The sequence below is a fragment of the Diadema setosum genome, unplaced genomic scaffold, assembly GCF_964275005.1.
Source record: "Diadema setosum unplaced genomic scaffold, eeDiaSeto1 scaffold_70, whole genome shotgun sequence".
Taxonomy (NCBI): domain Eukaryota; kingdom Metazoa; phylum Echinodermata; class Echinoidea; order Diadematoida; family Diadematidae; genus Diadema; species Diadema setosum.
This window is the reverse complement of record NW_027307696.1, coordinates 32,503-53,405: the sequence shown is the minus strand read 5'-3', so window position 1 is coordinate 53,405 and position 20,903 is coordinate 32,503. Positions and strand designations below refer to the sequence as shown.

Sequence of the window (20,903 nt, the reverse complement as noted above, 5' to 3'; positions counted from 1 at the left end):
GGTAGGCACCTAGGCATAGTAGTAGTGTTCTAACCGTTTAATTCTAGATCTATCTACGCAGGCCTAAAACGTACGACTACGAGAACTCTCGAACTCTTTCTACTCGATTGTCTAGGTCTATGTAACAGCCAGACGTCTATTTTGGGGGCGTCATTATAACAGACTAGTAGTAGTAGATCAATGAAAATTAGTTTCTAGATTTTCTAGTCTAGACTCTAGATCTAGACTCTATATCCAGGTAGGGGCTAAATCTACAGCTAGACTGTCTATTGGGGATCTAGGCATAGTACTAATGTTATACAGTAGTAGATCTAAGAACAACGTAAAGCCTAACCTGCCTACCTAATGACTAACGGTAAGTCTATAAAGTCTAATAGCCTATAATGTCTAGTAATAGTGTAGTGGTGTAAAGTTGACCAGATACTGGGGTCTAGTATCGTAGACTAACACTTAGTTTTTTTTTCTTGACATTGTTACATGAACTTGGCGTTGGCCTCAGAGAGTTGGGGACACAGGTAAATGTGTGTATGTATGTATTGTGAATGCACTGTTTCAAGACACACACTGCACACACAAGAAGAACTGGTTGTGTGGAACAATGCAATGACTTTCTTGAGACAAAGACTGCATTTGAGCGACCTTATGTGGTGTCTAAAGGCAGATTTCACATGTTAAAATCCCTCACCAGTGAATGTGAGTATCATAGATTTATCTGATAACTTTTCATCTCTTGTGACATACGGGGGATACACCCTTAAAGTGAAAACTAAGTTCTGGTAAGGGCCTGAGAACCCGTCTGAAACCATTTCATATTTGCTTGCAATATATCGAAAGAGTCTACAAAGAAACTTACCTGGCTGACGCGGTTTGCCGGAATGATGAGTCGTTTTGGAGTATTTTGAGAAAAATAATAAAAGTCGGTAGACCGACTTTTATTCCAGAAGGCTCCAGACTAACTCGGTCTTAGGGAAAACTCGACCCTATTTCAGACAATTTACACACAGTTCGTGATCGCCATGTTCACCAGTATGGTTGGGTGTCCATAATATCGGACACCTAACGTTTTTCTATCAATAGAAACGTGAAAAATCTCACAATTTGCCTGAAATTTTACTCACGTGTGGAGAAAATACTCCGGATTCACAAGCGCGCACTGAAAATGCGATCTGAGGTACGCGCTCTAGATGGCGGCTTCGAACGCGTGGGGTGTCATTTTTTCCGCACTCAGTTGCCCGGCTCATATCGACCGACCACCCCGCCCTCTATTGACAATACGTATAAAGCGTACTTAAACGCGTTTTTTCGACAAGCTGCTGTTTTTTTCTAGTCGTAATTTTTTCCCCAATAATATTTGAATATATTTTGAATCCTTCGATATTAATTTTGAAGGACTGTTTGATGAATTTGACTTGATTTTCATTAGGAAACTTTTCATCGTAATTGAAATAAATTAGATGAGTCGGTTTGTTTTTTCACGGTATTCATTTCTCGTTTCTGCATCAACTCGTACGGTCGTAGCGCAAGCGGGCGACAAAATGTTTATGTCATGTGTATGTGTAACGTACTGTGCACGATCGTACAAGCGGCGGTGACAATTTTGCGGTCAAAATCGTCAAATTTATTACGGAAGGATACGCCTCTACATCTAACAACGAGTCAGCAAAGGTAGGCCTAGTTATATGTAGTTACACGATAAACCTTATTCGATTTTGCTAAATTTCGGTAATTTAGAGGGAATACTTAGTTGTTTTCGCCACATTTTACTCGGTAGCGTAGCCCAGTGAAGAATCGAACACCGTTGCGCGTAGTCCCATGCGTACATTTTCTTTCTGTACGCGCAATGCCATTATAATGCGCGGCCGGTCGTTATGGACCCGGTCGGTGGGTTGGACCCCTACCATACTCTATACTACAGGTACCAAACGAGGCCTTGATGAGCAGACAGTACAGGAAAGTGCGTGCTAATCCTGTACAAAACAAATGGACAGCGCGCGGTCCTCAAGCCTAAATACGCACATTACCTCAGTTGCTGAGACGCGCGGTCTTTGAAGTTTTTGTTGTTGTTTATCAAGCGTCTCTGATTGCTTTTAGAGGTGCTTGAGAGGCGCACACTAATTTTGCATGCGCGCCAAAGAGGTTTTTGATGCGCGCGTTGTAACAACTCGGACCATTACTGCGAGTAGCCAACGCTACAATGTAGTTTATACAGGCCGCTCCCATATGCATAGTACAACGCTGTATCCAGAGGGAGGGGACAACCAATACAACTCATCCCGCCGTCAAGCACAGCGAGACCGAGTTATCCCCGAGTCCGAGTCTAGCCTGACCCCATTCGAGTAAGTTCTGAGACTGAACGTTTTTGGTTAATATTTCCCATTTTCGTCGTTACCCATCGAATATCTTGTTATTACAGCGTTATTCCGCACATTTCCTAGGCACACGTTCACATTTTGGAGCAAAATTTGACAACTTTCTTTGGGCTTTAAGTCTACAATCTGTGTTGATGTAACTTGGCTTGCCCAAGAGTTCTTGTATTGTATGGTTGGGTGTTCATAATATCGGACACCTAAAGTTTTTCTATCAATAGAAACGTGAAAAATCTCACAATTTGCCTGAAATTTTACTCACGTGTGGAGAAAATACTCCGGATTCACAAGCGCGCACTGAAAATGCGATCTGAGGTACGCGCTCTAGATGGCGGCTTCGAACGCGTGGGGTGTCATTTTTTCCGCACTCAGTTGCCGGGCTCATATCGACCGACCACCCCGCCCTCTATTGACAATACGTATAAAGCGTACTTAAACGCGTTTTTTCGACAAGCTGCTGTTTTTTTCTAGTCATAATTTTTCCCCCAATAATATTTGAATATATTTTGAATCCTTCGATATTACTTTTGAAGGACTGTTTGATGAATTTGACTTGATTTTTCATTAGGAAACTTTTCATCGTAATTGAAATAAATTAGATGAGTCGGTTTGTTTTTTCACATTCATTTCTCGTTTCTGCATCAACTCGTACGGTCGTAGCGGGCGACAAAATGTTTATGTCATGTGATATATGTGTAACGTGTGTGCGTGCACGATCGTACAAGCGGCGGTGACAATTTTGCGGTCAAAATCGTCAAATTTATTACGGAAGGATACTCTACATCTAACAACGAGTCAGCAAAGGTAGGCCTAGTTATATGTAGTTACACGATAAACCTTAGGTCTATTCGTTTTTGCTAAATTTCGGTAATTTAGAGGGAATACTTAGTTGTTTTCGCCACATTTTACTCGGTAGCGTAGCCCAGTGAAGAATCGAACACCGTTGCGCGTAGTCCCATGCGTACATTTTCTTTCTGTACGCGCAATGCCATTATAATGCGCGGTCGGTCGTTATGGACCCGGCCGGTGGGTTGGACCCCTACCATACTAGTTCTGGTACACTAAGCTGTGTAGTAAATAAGCATGGAAAGTGATATGCTGCATGTACTTGAAGCACAGTAATCAAATCATATATTGTGAAATCATTTCTGATCAATAGACTTGTTGTTAATATTGTTAGAGGTATATCCTGTAGATAAAAGAGGATAGTAGAAGTCGCTTAACTTGGTTCCAAGGGTGATGTGAGAATGAATCTCAGAGTATACAGTTTATTACACATTTCCTTTGCTTTAATAGTTGCAAGTGTAGTTGTACTTGTACTCTTAGGGATAGTTTTGATTTAGCTCAAGGTCACTTACAAGGTCAGGTGCTCTGTGTTTGCATAGAGTTGTGAGCATGTGGTCTGAGATGTATGGTTGAGGGGTCTAGATATCGCGCACGAAAATTTGAAATGCTCTTATAATAGAAGTTATTCCATAATTGTACCTGAATTTCCCAATGAATATCACGAAAATGCAGAAAAATCAGCTTCCAGAATCTCCTGATGATACGATGACGGAGTAGTGCGCTGTCGCCGTTTGTATGTCGGACTTTTTTTCTGCGTTCAATTTCTCGGGGTATGTAAAGATCGCGCAGCTGCCCTCTGTAGTTTCATGCGTGAAAGTGTCTGCACTTCTGCGGCTGTAACGTGCTCCGGCTTCCGTAGAATATTTTTTCACTTGATATTAAATTTGTCCCTGTTAAGCAACAGCAGTTTTACCTAACTTGTGTATATTATTGTTATTATCATTATATGTGTTATTATTATTATTATCATTATTATTATATGTGTTATTATTATAATTATTATTATTATTATTGTTAAAATTATCATTATTACTATTATCACCACCACCATCATCGATCATCATAATCATCATCATCATCATCATTTTCATTATTATTATTATCACTTCCACCACCATCATCATTTTATCATTCTTATTATCATTATTTTCATCATTGATATTTTCATAATCGTTAATGATTTTCATTTATAGTTTTCTTACAATATTTCTAATCACTTTAACCAATGATATACACGTAATATAAAATGGAAAATAGTAAAATATGAACATATATTTTGTGTGTGTGTGTGTGTTTGTGTGTGTGCTTACCCGTTCGTCACCCTCTCAATTTCGTCACCCATTTGTCACACTCTCATCTAATTTGTTTTCTTCAGTATCATTATGGCCCTCCCCTGTCTCAAATATATCACAAGTTAGCGCAAGAAATCACAAGCAAATTCAAATTGAAATCACACTTCAACTTCGATAGACTGAAATATTTATTCCTTTGTAATATTATAATCGTTGTGTTAAAATTTGACTTAAAACAACATTTATTAACAGTATTTCAGCGTAGCTGGCAGCATACATTGTTCTTGTGTATATATAATGACGTCACGTGGTAAACGATCGATCGAACAAATTACGAATTCTATCGACTACGAACGAGACAAGCGAGACGACACGTCTAGGCTACAACATCCTTAGAACAGATTTTAAGGGAAGGTAGGTTTGTACAAGGTAAAAAATTGGAAATTTAGTGGAAAATTTGTTGGAAATCAAAATTTCTTACCTGCTTCCTTCTCATGTTGAGCGGTAAGTCAGGTATGTTTATTCCATGGGCGTATCGGCAAATTTTGCGCTTAGTCCTACGCGTAATATCGCTTGCTATACGCAGTTACGCTATGCGCGATCATTAGGTCCCTGCGCGAGACCTAGTACCCTTACTATACAAACTGTGAAGTTATGATGTGCACATCAACTTATTTGAATGGCAGCAGAAGTGTTAGTTGAACACAAATTGTCTTCATGATGTAGATAGCCTTTTGCATTCTTAATGCTATGTTACCAAACTCACTAAGTGAATGAGGATAAGTACAATGAGTATTGGCATTGTTTGTGCACATTAGCATTTAGTATATTTATACCTCATATTTCTAGGGCCAGTTGTCCATTTGTAACGCGACAAGTTGCTCTGTGGCAGGGATCGGCATGGTGCTAAGTAAATGCTGAGAGGTACATGCAGGACTGGTGAGTGACACTGAGATGAATGTACACTGATGTCGGTCATTGTGTATAAATTGGGACAATTTTGTTCATAGTGATGCACAAATGGTTTGAGCTAGCACTCACTGGATGGATATGACACAAGATATAATGTTATAAAGTCATTTTAATAATAGCACTCTAGCTCAGCCCGTATGCCAAAGGGGCAAGATGGTTAATTGTTCGGTTGCATAATATGCCATTATATACTGCTCATGTTAGTCAGCTATGTGTCGTTAGAAATAGTGTTAGATCTCTCATTTGTTAGGGGAGTGTATTTGACTAAATGCATGGTTGTCTGTGCACTTGTTTCCTTTTTTTGGAATGTGAATTGCTTGTACTGGTTCTTGTGTGGAAGAAGTAGGGACGAAGTAGCAATTTATGCATCATACTGCAGCAAAGTATGCAGGGGATAGTTGCTTGGTACAGTACAGAATGTATGCCATTTATCATGATTGGTATTCCGTGATGCAAATCACAGGTATTACTGGAAGTAGTAGTCCTGAGGGCTATTAGAAAATTTAATATGAGGTGTGACTTTGAGTACATATACAGGTGTAATGTAGTAATGTAATGTACTGTGTGTAGATACGGAGAACTGCATGGTTTCCTTCCTTATAAAGCGAGTTCTGATTGCTTTAAGGAGACAGTAGTGAATGATTTGAAACACATCTTTTTTTTAATGTTACACTGGATGGTTTTGATCATAACCTTTTCTTGTGTATAGATAGAGAGAGATGTGTTCATCTCGCACCGATTGAATTTCACCTTGCTTTTGTAACGCTTTTTGTTTGCTTGTTGACAGAGGCTGTTCCTCGACAGTGACGAATAAAGAGACCCGTTCACTGCACATTCATGGTGTGTCTGCTGCAGTTTAATTTTCCGCGTCTTTACAATAGTCAATGTAGGGGCCTAGATCACAGATCTAAATGTAAGTTTCAGATCTATTTCTAGGGCTAAATGGTTATAATTTAGCGTTTAACCTGTAGATTCTAGATTCTTCATATTACAGACTTCAAGAATGTCTAGCCGAATCAAATCCAGAAAAATAGAAAACTGAGTAAAGACAGAATAACCGGCGATTCAGCCTAAGTTAAGTAACGGTAGGCCCCAGTAGTCTAAATAGGCCCCTACTAACTGCACAACTCTACTGGCAGTACCGGTAAGGTACCGGAATTAAAAAGTAAACTGTAACCAGTGTAAAAGTGTTAGTATTGGTCAATTTTTGACGTCTATAGGATAAGATCGAAAATGCCATCGTTATGGACGGTATCCTAGATATTCATTAAACTTCTCGAGATGAATCCCATAGATCCAAGCCCACTAACCGCTTATTACAATGAAAAACAAAATAAGAAGCTATGGTCAATGGATTACAGATATTGTTTTTCGCGTGACCTACGCTACCGCACAGTACAACATACATTGATTTCACGTACACTAACAATGGACAAGTGCTGCAGCAGTATGGTTGGGTGTTCATAATACCGGACACCTAACGTTTTGCTATCAATTGAAACGTGAAAAATCTCACAATTTGCCTGAAATTTTACTCACGTGTGGAGAAAATACTCCGGAATCACAAGCGCGCACTGAAAATGCGATCTGAGGTACGCGCTCTTAGATGGCGGCTTCGAACGCGTGGGGTGTCACTTTTTCCGCACTCAGTTGCCCTGCTCATTTCAACCGACCACCCTGACAATACGTATAAAGGGCACTTAAATGCGTTTTTTCGACAGGCCGATGTTTTTTTCTAGCCGTCATTTTTCCCCAAAAATATTGGAATATATTTTGAATCCTTCGATATTACATTTGAAGGACTGTTTGATGAATTTGACCTGATTTTCATTAGGAAACTTTTCATCGTAATTGAAATAAATTAGATGAGTCGGTTTGTTTTTTTCACATTCATTTCTCGTTTCTGCATCAACTCGTACGGTCGTAGCGGGCGACAAAATGTTTATGTCATGTACATGTGTGTGTATGTGTGACATGTTGTGTGCACGATCGTACAAGCGGCGGTGACAATTTTGCGGTCAAAATCGTCAAATTTATTACGGAAGGATAATCTACATCTAACAACGAGTCAGCAAAGGTAGGCCTAGTTATATGTAGTTACACGATAAACCTTATCCGATTTTGCTAAATTTCGGTAATTTAGAGGGAATACTTAGTTGTTTTCGCCACATTTTACTCGGTAGCGTAGCCCAGTGAAGAATCGAACACCGTTGCGCGTAGTCCCATGCGTACATTTTCTTTCTGTACGCGCAATGCCATTATAATGCGCGGTCGGTCGTTATGGACCCGGTCGGTGGGTTGAACACCTACCACACTAAGTAGTAAGTAGGCCTAAAGTTGACTGGAGCGTGATGCCAGACAAGATGCAAACTATAACGTTTGTTAGACCTAGAAATGCTCTAGGCTTAAAAAACACTAGATTGTAGCAAAACTTAATAGTAAGGCATACCGCATATTGACCTGTTTTGAAGCCTGCCAGTCTGTGAAGGGAAAGAAAGTGTCAGTTTCCCCCAAGAGTAACGAGGGTTATTGCTTTAGCGTGACTGTCGTCGTGTACATCACCCTGCACGTAGCCGCGCCGTACGACGGACGTGTCTAGCTTACTAGGCACTGCTAGCTTGAACGCGCAACGCGTTCGTCACAACCAAGGCCGCGCACGCGCGTGTTAAGATATACCATGTCCGTGCGGGATGCAGGAACACCTTGGTCCAAGCGTTGTCGTAAGTCGACTTACGCAGTTCTGCCTGATTAACATCGGAAAATTCATTTCGTATCTCGACTTACGCAGTTCTGCCAGATTAATTGCCCTCTCTCCTCAGGAATTTTGCCAAAATTACTTTCTAAAAATAACTTTCTGTACCGAATCACAACTTATTTTTTGGCCCACTTGAAAGAGCATGAGAAAAAACACACAAAACACTCAAAACCTGAAAATCGACCAAAATCGACTTAGGGAGTTCTGCCAGATTACGGCCGAGTGAAGAATCGAACACCGGTTGCGCGTAGTCCCATGCGTACATTTTCTTTCTGTACGCGCAATGCCATTGTAGTGCGCGGTCGGTTGATAGGGACCCGGTCGGTGTGTTGAACACCTACCATACCTCTTTGTCAATACCGTGTTCCCCGCGCTGTGCGATATTAAGTAAAAGACGAACTGCAGAACCGCCAGTGTCTCTGGCAAAGTATTATTGACAAAATAAGCGTGTAAGCGTGTATTAAGGAGGCTAGACAGTCAAGTGTCATACAACTACTAGAAGATGAATCTGTTTGTGTTCTAGATACTTACACCATTCTTGTAATTTATCATATCTCCATCGTATGTTTAATAGGGTCGACCGTGTAATTTCACCGATGAGAGATCGGGCTTCTCATGGTTCTGCCGGAAGCCTCAAAACTTGTCCTGCAAACATCGGTTCGGCCATCGCCTCCGCCCACCTCCTGATCTGTGGAATGAAACGCGCTTTAATGACAGACACAGTCAACTCCCTTTCTTGAAGTAAGAAATAATGTATACTCAATTAATAGTGCAAAAGATCCATCAAATTTCAACATCAGCATCAACAAATCTAGATAAAAATCTTATAAACGCACCCTTAGGGTGCGTTTATAAGATTTTTATTTTGGCCAGAAACAGTGTTTTGAAACACTGTTTCTGGTCAAACAGTGATTCTAGCTCGAAAAAAATCTTATAAACGCTCACCGTGATTCGAAACAGTGTTTTGAAACACTGTTTGTAAACGCACAAAATAGTGCGTTTACAAACAGTGTTTCTGTAGAATCAGTGTTTCAAAAATCTTATAAACGCAACCGCGATCGCAAACACTGTTTATGTGACGTCACAATGCCTTCCGCGCACCCTGTTTGACCTTTTGCCGAGGAAAAACTGCGCAGAGTGAGTTGCGCAATGGCACAGTCTGAGCTAGAGCCCCAACATGCTCGGAGAAAAAATCTTATAAACGCTCTCCTGACGAAAGTGTGATTTGAAACAGTGTTTCAAAACAGTGTTTCCAAACAGTGATTCTAGGCCCGCAAAATCTTATAAACGCACCCTATTAGCCGGGTTCACACGTACACCAATTAGCGGGATACAAATCTCGAGATTTGCATCGCGATCGTCATCCCGAGTTTATTGCACGTGTGGACAGAAAAAACCCGAAAATTAGCGGGATAAGCATCGCGATGTTAATCTCAAGAAATCTTGCGCTGGTTCGTCAATTAGCGGGATAATTGGCCCCGCGCTGGTACGTGTGAACGGTCGGGATTAGAATCTCGAGTTTTTATATCCCATCATGCAATGCGCACATCACAACAGCGAGGCCTCTGCGAAGAGGTCCTTCACCTCTTTGGAGCACAACAACAACAGCGCGCGAACCACACCACTGACGCGTAAAAGACAATGGACAAAGGTAAGTGCGCGCCGGCAGTGATAGAGAAGGGCGCTGTGTGACCCAGTTTGCAGGCTTTGCTGTTATCTCTATCGGCAATTAGCGGGATAATTCGGTACGTGTGGACGCTCGCCAAATTAGCGGGATACCGATCGCGATCGCTATCCCGCTAATTTGGTACGTGTGGACGCTCGCAAAAAGACTCGGGATGAGCATCGCGATCGTCATCCCGCTAATTTGTACGTGTGAACCCGGCTTATCGGCAATTAGCCTGGTTCACACGTACACGTTCACACGTACACGTTCACACGTACAAATTAGCGTCCACTACCGAATTATCCCGCTAATTGCCGATAGAGATAACAGCAAAGCCTGCAAACTGGGTCACACAGCGCCCTTCTCTATCACTGCCTGCGCGCACTTACCTTTGTCCATTGTCTTTTACGCGTCAGTGGTGTGGTTCGCACGCTGTTGTTGTTGTGCTCCAAAGAGGTGAAGGACCTCTTCGCAGAGGCCTCGCTGTTGTGATGTGCGTATTGCATGATGGGATGTAAAAACTCGAGATTCTAATCCCGACCGTTCACACCAGTGCCGTATATTAAGAGAGTCTGGCCAACTCATAAATTGGACACCATGTCGTTACCCAGCGTACAGTGCGCTTGTGGTTTTAGCGTGTGCGCTTGGAGGGTTAAGTGCAAAGATAATAAGATACGAAGGCGCGCGATAACAATGGACACAAAATGGCTACCCTACATGACGATACAAAAGAGAGCTAAGTACAAACTAAGTACACCTAGAAACATCATTCATTTCCAAAGACAGTGGTATTTTTATTATCTTAAAAAGATTTAAAAGTTATAGTCGTAGCTTTTTTTCGATTAAGGGTATTATTTTGAAGAACGGGATTTTAAAGTAATAAGGATTATTTCGTGGAGGTAAAAATTTGGCAACAACATGATCTCACAATCAAAGACGCTTGATAAACAACAACATCTTCAAAGACAACGCGTCTCAGGCAAAGAAACACATCACCTGAGACGCGCTGTCCCCGAAGCCGCTGCTGTTGTTTATCAAGTGCCAAGACAGCGCGTCTCAGGTGACGTGCGTATAATACGCATGAGGACCGCGCGCTGTTCATTTGTTTTGTACAGCATTAGCGCGCACTTTCGTGTCTTATAACCAAAGACGCTTAACTAATATGTTAGTTAAGCGTCTTTGGTTAAGTGTGTACGTACGCGCGGGCGTCCCAAAGGCACGGTGTTGCTTGACTTTTCTTTCTCTTAGAGAGAGAGAGAGAGAGAGGGGGGGGGGAGGGGCAGTGCCGTATATTAAGAGAGTCTGGCCAACTCTTAAATTGGACGCCATGTCGTTACCCAGCGTACAGTGCGCTTATGGTTTTAGCGTGTGCGCTTGGAGGGTTAAGCGTGTACGCGCAGGCGTCCCAAAGGCACGGTGTTGCTTAACAGAGAGAAAGAGGGGGGGGGGGGGGAGAAAGGGGGTAGGTTGAGGGAGGGACATTCTTTCATTCCATCCATGTTGAACAAAGCCAACAATCAATCATTTTTACACATTCAAATAGACACAAGCACACAGGTATACCGTATAAATAATAGGGAAGCTGTCTAAAGGACATAATTCCTGAATATATGATGAATTATTGCTGTGAAAATAAAAGAAGAATTCACAGTAAGTCGTATTGTAAACTTTCACTAGACTGTATGCTATGTATATTGTATTTAGCAAGTTGTCCAGGGAACAAGAATATTGTATAACAACATGATATATAAATTTACAATTCTAGCTGTGCAGAGGATAGACGAATTCCACAGTTATTACTGTTTCGCACGTAAATACACTGTAATCAACAATTACCATCCTATTTAGTCCCATTAGAGTGGTTTGATTAGAGCATTAGAGTGGTTTCAATCTTACCTTGCCAGCCGTTCACAATATGTTAAGATCAATGACAGTAACTCTGATCCGGCTGCACTTACTTGCGGAGTCCCGCAAGGGTCTGTAGGTGGACCACTTCTATTCTCACTATATCTTTCAAGGATTAGACACATTTTTGAAAGACACGACATTCAGTATCACTGTTATGCAGATGATATACAAATATTTGTATCCTTTTCACCAACCAGGACTGAACTCACTGAAGCTGTAAAACGATTGGAATTATGTATTGATGATGTTAAGGCATGGATGGAAAGAAATGGTCTCAAATTTAATGACAGTAAGTCAGAATTTATTCTGATAGGATCCAAACAGATGTTGTCTAAGGTGAATTCTGATACATGTTTTGTTAGAATAGGCAATAGTAATATCAAGCCTTCGAACAAAGTTCGTAATCTTGGTGTTGTTTATGATGCAAATCTGACATTCAAAGACCACATTTCATATGTATCCCAATGTGTAAGATTTCATTTGCGTAACCTGGGCTCAATTCGGAGATATTTAACTAGATCAGCAGCAGAAAAACTGATGCATGCTCTTATTTCGTCTCGTCTAGATTTCTGCAATTCTCTGTTTTGCAGTCTTCCACAAAAAGAACTCAGTAAACTGCAACGTCTTCAGAATTGTGCCGCTAGATTACTTACTTTCAAGAAGAAAACTGTGCATACTACCCCAATACTTCGGTCCCTACATTGGCTTCCTGTTGAAAAACGTATTAACTTCAAGATTCTTCTTCTTGTTTACCGTACATTGCGCAAATTTGCCCCTGTCTACCTTCAAAATACTCTTTATCTTCACCAACCACCACGTAATCTACGTTCATCAAACTCGCTAAAATTACAGGTACCTCGAATCAAGCATAATTGGGGGGATCGGGCTTTTTCATATATGGGCCCAAAACTATGGAATGGCCTACCAAAATCTCTTAGAGAAGCATCTTCCATTGATAGTTTCAAAAAGAATCTCAAGACGTATATTCTTAATTTGAATTGACAATATTGTATGCCTGTATGTAATGTATGTGTACGTATATATTGTTTGTTGGTTTATTGTCTTATTATTTTCTGTGATACTGTTGTAACGTGACACAATATGTACTCTGTTCTATAGCGCCTTGAGTATCTTTTTTAGGTAGAAAGGTGCGCTCTACAAGAGTCTCACTATTATTATTATTATTATAATGTATGAAACTGACATGAAGGCCGATTAGTATGCAAAAGGAATACACAAAGTACAATGAACAACATGAAAAAGTGACGTCACCGATATTAAGGTATGTAAAATGATCTAAAATTGTTAAAAAATAATATTTTAAAAAAGACATGTTGAACGAAAGCACAAGTACTTTACCTGGATAACATAATATGAGGGATATCCTCAGTGACATCTGTACCAAATAATAATAATAATAAAAAAAAACACAAATAAAGATGTCCTAATGGCGACCGGTATTCCTCCGCCATATTACATTGTTCTCTTAGCAGGTGTAGAGTACGTCTTGACAATGTTACACGACAGTTTCACATAATTGGCAGAAAAAATGGCAAATTTGTCACTAAATTTAATGCGTTGAATGTTTACTCTCCTTGAACTAGGTATGTATGGATGTCTTTTATTGTTTAAGAGAGCAAGTATTAAGGAATTTGAGCATTTTTACTTTTGCTTACTTCTTCTCACTACTTTTTACTTACTACTATTTTCATGGCAATACTTTCAACGGTTATTTTAAAAATATATAGAAAATTCTGTCATTTCAGTATTTTCACCTACCTTTGACCATCATGGCCAAAATCTTTCCCTATCACGCGTCATTGTGTAGTAATGATGGCATGCAAATACGTGTACCATAGTTGGTTTTAAGTTTGTGAATTTGGTAATTTCCAAGGTATTTAGGAACTGCATGGGTAATAGTATTTCAACAATAGAGAGTAGAATTTTAACATTACATTTTACCTGACATTGATCCTTGACCCTTACCCCCTCCCATACCCCCCCCCCAAAAAAAAAAAAATAAATAAATAAAATAAATAAATAAAATCACGAGAAAATCACAGTCAGGCAGTAAGTTTCGTTTGGAAATACCTGTACTTATACCTACAGATATTGCATATAGATATGGGGGAAATAGTGATATTTTAAGAATTTAACCATTATATACATGATTTTGACCTTTCACTTTGAGCGTGTTTACACAAAAGTTTAGGCCCTATAAGCTAAAAACAAAACTTCGTCCACTGACACAAGCATACATGTCAAGTTTCATTACCTCAAACGGTGTCCACAATATTGATTGCGATATGAAGGACAGACGGAAGGACGGACGGACGACCAAAACAAATGCCTCTGGCGACACTTTCGTATGTTATGGCGGAGACATACAAATGTGAATCAAAACTTGGATAGTCTGAAAGACACCGCGAGGAATAAAAACAAAAAACAAAAACAAAAACAAAAACAAAAACAAATCAGATATTTTCCCGTCGCACTTTTATTTCCCGCCTTTTCCTATGTTTTGGATCTATCGGAAAGCGGTGCATCATTACACTAAGAGCCAGGTCGGTTCGCGCAACGCCATGCTGCTCAGGAAGGCATGACGAATCTTCAGTTTATGGCAATAAAATATCAAAATATCTTTCGTGTTGTACCTTCTACTTCAATAAAGTTGACAACCTTACGGCAATGACATATCCCCACTGCACCATGACTGATATTCAGGGGAAATCCCCAAGGCAAGCAATATTAGCGCGTAGCTGCGCGTAATGAATAGTGGGCACTGCGTATGAGCTCTGCTCGCGCCCGCGTGATTGACTTTGGTAACAACATGGCGCCTGTAGGTCACGGGACCAGCTTTTGACCAATCACAGGCTTCAAAACACCTAAGCCGAAAACCGAGTTGGCCAGACTATGTTCACACGTACCAGCGCGGCGCCAATTATCCCGCTAATTGAGGAACCAGCGCAAGATTTCTTGGGATTAGCATCGCGATGCTATCCCGCTAATTTTGGGTTTTTTTCTGTCCACACGTGCAAAAAACTTGGGATGACGATCGCGATGCAAATCTCGAGATTTGTATCCCGCTAATAGTTATTGGTGTACGTGTGAACCCGGCTATTGTAACCCACTTCTTGGGAGTTCAGGCTGCGCGTATTTGAGGTTTGCATGCGCGCACTATTTAGTGCTTGTTCCACTTTCTGCTAGGGCGAGGGCGAGCCGCGCAGCTGAGGGTTTATGACGTAACAAAGGCTTCTATATTGGGATATCGGGCAATTGTTCAGCATGTATACTATGGGTGGAAATCACTGATCTCTATGGAAGATTACCCAAGAACTTTCCCCCAGTGGTGGAGAGGAGAAATCTATTTGGGAAGAGCAAGATCATCGGTGAAAGTAACTGCTTGGCGGAGGTCTGCGCTTTAATTTTTTTTAGCTTTTCTAGTTAATATTGCGTTATTATTTTCATCGCTGATAATGATGATGATAAATCTGAGTTTCTGTTATTGGGATCAAAGCATATGTTAAGCAAAGTTGATTATCAGTCATGTCATGTCAACATCGTAGCACTTGCATTACTCCGTCGAAAACAGCCCGTAATTTAGGTGTCATATTTGATCAGGAAATGTCATTTCGAAGTCATGTAACTCATATTCAGCGGAATGTTCGTCACTGGCGTAGCAGGGGGGGGGGGGGGGGGCGATGGGGGCGGTCGCCCCCCCCCCCCTAAGATTGGACCGGGATTTGGGAGGCGAAAAAAAAAATGCGTGTATACTGTATGCATGCACATGAAGCGGGTCTCCTTTGCAACCTTTCATCAAATAGATATTTTTTTGAATATTTCACTCAAAGTGTGCACCAGATCGTTGAATTTCAATTCAAAATATGCAAAATCTCTAGTGCTTGGGAGGGGGTATCCCCCTCCCAAACCCTCCCCCTCTGTGCCTCTTTCCCTAGCTTAGTACACTTTTTAGATTTACAAAAAAAATATGAATAATTCTGAGTGCACAAGACTTATCACTTATATTCCGAAAACTCAAGGTTCCCTCATGTATAAGGGGAATTTCCCCTTTTTTCGACCCTTTCCTCCTCAGCCCCCCCCCCCCATCAGTTTTTTTTTTTTTTTGTGATTTCCCAAATGTTGATTCCATCAAATATGCGTATACGAGATATCTCAATTTCAACCTTAAAAAGGCAAAAGCTCCATCGGAAGGAAGGGTGGAGATAACACTCGCCCACGCCTTCTCCCTGCTCGCCCGCCCCTCCCCCTCCCCCCCCCCCCCTTCCCGCCATGCATAGAAGTAGGACTGTGGCTATACCCAGATCGCTTTATTTCAATTATAAAACGCAAAAGCTCCGCGAGCGGGAGGGGAATCCCCCTTCCCCTAAGCTCTACCTCACTAGACTTTATACATAGACACAGATGGTGCACATCGGAATAAGAGCTAAATTCCGTGATTTTATCACTTCGATGAAAAAGTATTGCACCAAAAATTTGCACCAGATTGCTGAATTTCAGGTCTGAAAACGCAAAATCGACTTCGTGTGGGAGGGGATATGCCCCTATCTACACCCTCGTGTGCATGCTTTTTCTGTTTGATTGCTGAACTGCAGACAGCGTTCATGATATTCAGCGTAAGAATTAATACAAGAAGATTGTTTAAATGATATACCATTTTATAGGCAAATTGTTCAATAATAATCTACACTAAGATATACTGCAACCTTAAACAAGTAGGACTGTTTCAACTCGTTAAAACAGGCAAAAACATGCATCAAATTGCACCATTTGCAACATCAAAATGCAAAAAGTTCTCACCGTGGGAGGGGGGACACCCCCCTCCCACACCCTCCCCTCCCCCTTCGCTCGCTCCGCTCGCTCGGGTTCAGTCGCGTTCATGATATTCAGTGAAAAGAATTAACACAAGTACCATTAATATAGGCAAATTGTTCAATAATAATCTACATCAAAATATACTGCTACCTTAAACAAGTGGGACTGTTTCTCGTCGATAAAACGCGCAAAAACATGCATCAAATTGCACCATTTACAACATCAAAATGCAAAAAGTTCTTACCGTGGGAGGGGGGACACCACCCTCCCCTCCCCCTTCGCTCGCTCCGCTCGCTCGGGTTCAGTCGTGTTCATGATATTCAGTGAAAAGAATTAACACAAGAAGTGTATTTAAATTGTACCATTTTATAGGCAAATTGTTCAATAGTATTCTACATCAAAATATACTGCTACCTTAAACAAGTGGGTCTGTTTCTCGTCGATAAAACGCGCAAAAACATGCATCAAATTGCACCATTTACAACATCAAAATGCAAAAAGTTCTTACCGTGGGAGGGGGACACCCCCCTCCCACACCCTCCCCTCCCCCTTCGCTCGCTCCACTCGCTCGGGTTCAGTCGCGTCCATGATATTCAGTGAAAAGAATTAACACAAGAAGTGTATTTAAATTGTACCATTTTATAGGCAAATTGTTCAATAATAATCTACATCAAAATATACTGCTACCTTAAACATGTGGGACTGCTTCTCGTCGATAAAACGATCAAAAACATGCATCAAATTGCACCATTTACAACATCAGAATGCAAAAAGTTCTTACCGCGGGAGGGGGGACACCCCCCCTCCCACACCCTCCCCTCCCCCTTCGCTCGCTCCGCTCGCTCAGGTTCAGTCGCGTTCATGATATTCAGTGAAAAGAATCAATATAAGAAGTGTGTTTGAATTATACCATTTTATAGGCAAATTGTTCAATAATAATCTAATTCAAAATATACTGCTACCTTAAACAAGGGGGACTGTTTCACGTTGATAAAACGAGCAAAAACATGCATCAAATTGCACCATTTGCAACATCAAAATGCAAAAAGTTCTTACCGTGGGAGGGGGGACACCCCCTCCCACACCCTCCCCTCCCCCTTCGCTCGCTCCGCTCGCTCGGGTTCAGTCGCGTTCATGATATTCAGTGAAAAGAATTAATACAAGAAGTGTATATAAATTATACCATTTTATAGGCAAATTGTTCATTAATAATCTACACTAAAATATACTGCTACCTTAAACAAGTGGGACTGTTTCACGTCGATAAAACATGCATCAAATTGCACCATTTACAACATCAAAATGCAAAAAGTTCTTACCGTGGGAGGGGGGAAACCCCCTCCCACACCCTCCCCCCCCCCCCCCCCCCTCGCTCGGGCTCGGTCGCTTCGCTCCCTCGCAGAATAACCGCCCCCCCTAAGATCTCAGTTGCGTAATTTAAGTTTCATAAGGAAATATTTGTCTAAATCTGCAGCTGAGATACTTATTCATGCTTTCATTTCTTCTCGGTTGGATTTTTCGAATTCATTGTTGTGTAATCTTTCAAAAAAAGATGTCACAAAACTTCAACGGTTGCAAAATTCTGCTGCCCGATTGTTAACTTTTACTAATAAGTTTGATTCCATGTCACCAGTTCTCCGTTCCTTACATTGGTTACCTGTAGAAAAAAAGGATTATTTTCAAGATTCTGTTATTAGTACATCATTCAGTTCATTCTTTTTCCTTTTTCCCCAATATACATAAGTAATTCTGTTCAAAAATACAATCCGACACGAAGGCTACGTTCATCATCAGATGCATTCTTACTCCAAACACCCAGAGTAAAACATGGGTATGGTGATCGTGCTTTTTCCGTTATGGGACCAAAATTGTGGAATCAGTTACCTCTTCAGTTAAGGGAACTGTCATCTACAGAGTCATTCAAATCCAAACTTAAAACTTATCTGTTCCTTTCATACTGAGGACTGTAATTGCTGTATGTCATTAATATTGTATTTTTAATTGATATATGTTGTATTCTTTATTTGGTATATATTTGCTTTTGTTTACCATTTTTTTCTTTGTTGAAATGTTTGAATATGTATATGCATGTAAATTATGATATTTTTTCATTTTGAAGCGCCATGAGCACTGAAAAGTGGACCTGTGCGCTATACAAGTAGCCACTATTATTATTATTATTATTATCGTTAGGAACATAAGATTGGTCGTCCACGTTTGGTATTCTGTGATTATGCTATTGACTAATAAAGATGAGATTAACTGTTCACGTTTGGTATTCTGTGATCATGCTGTTAATAATTATCAACTGTTTTACAGGACAAATATGAGAATTTCTGGAGCCACCGCCTCAATATAGTTCAGCCTCTGCCTAAACAAGGTGAAAATTTCTGTGACTTTAGCATTCGGGTTGTGAAACCTTAATGCTTGTCCTTCTTGCTTCTCAGTTTTTGTCATGTTTTTTTGTCTTACCTTCTAAATGTTGAGGCTTTATGAGCTCCCTCGTGGAGACATCATATGGTACCAGTGGAATATTCTTGTTTGATACCTTTAAGATTTATTATGTTTGATTTATGTTAGGATTTTTTGGACAAATTATTTGTTTTATAGGGCCCTTTTTTGTTTCTCTCTCTTCTTTCTTTAAAACACATACACATCTTCTAAAGTGTGTGTGGTGGTCGTGGTGGTGGTGATGAGGGTGGGGGGGGGGGTTATTCGTTGCTGCCAGCCTCCTTGGATGGCATACTATAGGCACATACTATAGGACTGGTATAACAGTGGATTACGCGGGGGAAGGAGGTAAATTGGGGACCTTTTTTTTTTCTTTAAAAGCACACTGCCAAGGTTGTCATCAGACTTAGCAGGCAGTATCGCTGGGGTGATAAAATAAGTAAATTTTGTGGACATGGCACCATGCCCCACTTAGAAGCCCCGAGGGTACCAGAGACCCCAAATAATAAAATCATTGAAATCGTATTCTTCCATAAAACTAGAAATAACAGAGTTACAATGGTATGGATACATTTGTTTTAAGTGCATTTTCATGTTCATTCATACACATTCAGTTATGCCCCCGTTGGGGCTCCCAGGAAAGGGGGAGGGGCGATTTTTCGCATAATTCATTCAGCATCTATGGAAAACATATCAAATTGTGGCCAATCTTGGTGGGCATGCACTTTGGTGAGCTTGGAGAGGAAAGGAAACCCTCAACACTAAGAATGACCTTAACGATTGCAAAACCATTGCAGGGTGATTTCTATGTCAAAGGTTTGTCACTTTGACGCCAGGGTATGCAGATTATTGATATAAATGCGAGTTATTCAGCTTTAGTGGCTACAGTCTTGACAGGACGAGAACAGCAAAGAGGTTAAAAAATAACGCGAAAGTAACATTTGAAACTGGAGGATAGCCGGATAGACATTTATGAATACTAATGTGCCACAACTGGGAGAGATGATATTTTTGTTATTTGATTCGTCCCTATAGAAGGTGCTTCTTCTGTGGTTCACAGCAGCGCACTAGCTCGGCTGCCTTCTTGCCATCTCGCTGCCCTGGGTAGCCAAGCCGATGTCTCTGGCTTCTACTTTAGAGAGCACTGGTACTCCAGCACCTGTAAGATTCGTCATTTCTCAACGAAAGAAGCTATAGAATGCCTGCAAAGCAAAACAGTTTATCTGCTTGGCGATTCGACCATCCGGCAACTCTTTAAATATTACGCCGAGACATTCAAACTAAAGACTAGCATTAAAGAGAACTCGTCAAATTGGTACATCGGACCGATGAAGATGCTGGAAAATGACTATGATATAAACATAACTTATCGGTTTCATGGCTATCCGATCGCTCGTGCCAGAAACTTGGAGATAACAGCAAACATTGACCATGTAGTAAACGTCTTGAACAGTATCCGTGATTACGAAAATGTCACTATAGTAGTTTTATCGTTGGGGGTGCACTTCATCAAACATCCGCCGGCAGTCTTTGAGGCTCGCGTTCAATCTATCGTTGGCGCCATCCATCGCTTGCGTGAGAGAAGTCCTCAGATTTTCATAATTTTCAAAAGTGCAAATACCAGAGAGCACAAACTTGTCGAGCACTACGTAATGAATAGCGACTGGCTTACTCGGGACCTGGACTGGCGACTGAGAAGAATTATCTCCGAGGAAAATAATGTGGGTTTCCTAGATGCATGGGATATGACTAATGCCCAATTTGATAAACATGCCATACATCCACGCGGGCCACACGCACCTAATCCCAGCAAT

At 40.9% G+C, this 20,903-nt stretch overlaps 1 long non-coding RNA gene across 1 annotated transcript; it reads left to right on the top strand.

Moving 5' to 3' along the window:
- The first annotated feature begins 2,248 nt into the window (after window positions 1-2,248).
- LOC140245937 (uncharacterized) lies at window positions 2,249-20,187 on the top strand. Its single transcript, XR_011902404.1, has 4 exons — window positions 2,249-2,336; window positions 8,806-8,972; window positions 18,958-19,018; window positions 20,125-20,187. It is a non-coding gene; the product is annotated as an uncharacterized lncRNA (long non-coding RNA).
- Window positions 20,188-20,903: the final 716 nt, after the last annotated feature.